Genomic DNA, 2,500 nt, shown 5'->3' on the forward strand with positions numbered 1-2,500 from the left:
TTCGTTCTTTTTTTTCCTTTCAGTATTCTTTCTTTCCTTCTTCCTTGGTTTCTTCTCCTTCTCTCGCTTGTTATCTATCTATCTATGTGTTTTATTTATTTCTATCTATCTCTTTACTCCTTTTCTATCTATGCATCCTCTCTCCCTCATCTCTTATTCACCCTTTCTCTCCTTCCTTTCATTCTTTCTTGGCTCCCTTCTCTTCTTTATCATTCTATCTATCTCTATGCTTTATCTACCTTTAACTTTCTATTCTACCCACTTGTCTCTATTAGTATCCGTCTATCTACACCCTCCTCTTCATTGTACAAGGGAGGAAGACGAGGATAAAAACGACTACAAGGAAAACACTCACTAATTGTGTCCCCCCATAAAGGAAAGAAAAGATTGGAGTTTATGGCTGATGGTGTGAAGGTATGCATGGTATGGGCGGTGTATTGAGAGAGAGAGAGAGAGAGAGAGAGAGAGAGAGAGAGGGGGGTTGAGCACACACGCTGATATATCGACAAAAGAGGTAATAAAAAATAGCGGTGGAAGAAACACACACACACACACACACACACACACACACACACACACACACACACACACACACACACACACACACACACACACACACACACACACACACACACACACACACACGAACAAAAAAGTGGCGATGAAAAAACAGAAAGAAAAGAAAAGAACAGTTACGGAAATATTTGGGGCACGACTCCTCCTCCTCCTTCTCCTCCTCCTCCTCCTCCTCCTCCTCCTCCTCCTCCTCCTCCTCCTCCTCCTCCTCCTCCTCCTCCTCCTCCTCCAAACTTTAGTGTTCCAAGGAGTCTTTTCAGTGATTCAGTTTAGGGCAATATAATTTTGGAGGAGGAGGAGGAGGAGGAGGAGGAGGAGGAGGAGGAGGAGGAGGAGGAAGACAAAGAAAAAAAGAATAGAAGAGAGAAACTGCAGAAAGGAAGTAGGGAAGAGAGAGAGAGAGAGTGTTAATAGAGAGAAGATTGAGAGGGAGAGGAGGCAAAGATGGAGGAAACAAGGTGGAGGAAAGACGCAGGAGGTGAGAGTGGAGAGAAAATGATGAGATGGAGGGAGGAAAGACTGGAGAGAAAAAAATAATCTAGGCACTTGAGAAGGTATATGGAGGAAAAAATAAGTATGAAGAGGAGGAGGAAGGAGGAGGAGGAGGAGGAGGAAATTTAGGTATGGACTATGAAGGTAAGGAGGGAAGTTGGAGGAAAGTTGGAGGGAAAAGAGACGCTGAAACGGAGGAGGTTACGTCAGTGGAGGGAAGGAGAGAGAGAGAGAGAGAGAGACAGAGAGAGAGAGAGAGAGAGAGAGAGAGAGAGAGAGAGAGAGAGAGAGAGAGAGAGAGAGAGAGAGAGAGAGAGAGAGAGAGAGAGAGAGAGAGAGAGAGAGCATACGTAAGCACTGAATTTATATTGTCAGCGTGTGTCACTTGGGAGGAGGAAGAGGAGGAGGAGGAGGAGGAGGAGGAGGAGGAGGAAGAGAGGAGAAGATTGAAATGAAAAGCAAAAATATATATCACCATTTCTTCCTCCTCCTCCTCCTCCTCCTCCTCCTCCTCCTCCTCCTCCTCCTCCTCCTCCTCCTCCTCCTCCTCCTCCTCCTCCTCCTCCTCCTCCCTTTACTAATATCCTCTAACCTGACACATCACCTCCTTTTCCTTCAATACCTCCACCCTTCCCTCCTCAGTCTCTCTCTCCCTCTCACAATTTCTCTCTCTCTCTCTCTCTCTCTCTCTCTCTCTCTCTCTCTCTCTCTCTCTCTCTCTCTCTCTCTCTCTCTCTCTCTCTCTCTCTCTCTCTCTCTCTCTCTTCTCTATTCTCTCTATTCTCTATTCTCGCTCCCTTTCTCTCTCTCTATTCTCTCTCCCTCTCTCCCATTCCTCTCCCTTCTCTCCCACACATTTGTAGCTTCATAAAGAATTCATATATGCATGTTGCTACACCGTGACCGAGAGCTTGAGGAGGAGGAGGAGGAGGAGGAGGAGGAGGAGGAGGAGGAGGAGGAGGAGGAGGAGGAGGAGGAGGAGGAGGAAGAAGAAGAAGAAGAAGAAGAAGAGGAGGAGGAGGAGGAGGAAGGTTTTGGTTATTTTTCAAGGTCCCTGTTATTTGGTAGAGGTGATGTGACACTAGTGAATATTGTTGTTGTTGTTGTTGTTGTTGTTGTTGTTGTTGTTGTTGTTGTTCGTCTTCGGTTTCTTCTTTTCTACCCTTTCCTTTTCTTGTTCTTGTTCTTCGTTTTCTTCTTGTCTTCTTTTTCTTGTTTTTTCTTCTTGTTCTTCTTATTCTTGTTCTTCTTCCTCTTCTTCTTCTTCATCTCTTCGTTTTGTTGTTGTTGTTGTTGTTGTTGTTGTTGTATCTTTTTTTCTTCCTGTGTTGTTGTCTTCTCCGTTTTCTCCTTGTTCTTCTTGTTCTCTTCCTCCTCCTCCTCCTCCTCCTCCTCCTCCTCCTCCTCCTCCTCCTCCTCCTCCTCCTCCTCC

The 2,500-nt window shown here is 45.6% G+C and overlaps 1 protein-coding gene across 1 annotated transcript in view; it reads left to right on the forward strand.

Annotated features, from left to right (window-relative positions):
• LOC135112996 (uncharacterized) overlaps positions 1-2,500 on the forward strand; it is a 221,504-nt gene that overhangs the window by 70,962 nt on the left and 148,042 nt on the right. The window lies entirely within an intron of this gene.

Source organism: Scylla paramamosain, chromosome 25 (assembly GCF_035594125.1).
Source record: "Scylla paramamosain isolate STU-SP2022 chromosome 25, ASM3559412v1, whole genome shotgun sequence".
Classification (NCBI taxonomy): Eukaryota; Metazoa; Arthropoda; class Malacostraca; order Decapoda; family Portunidae; genus Scylla; species Scylla paramamosain.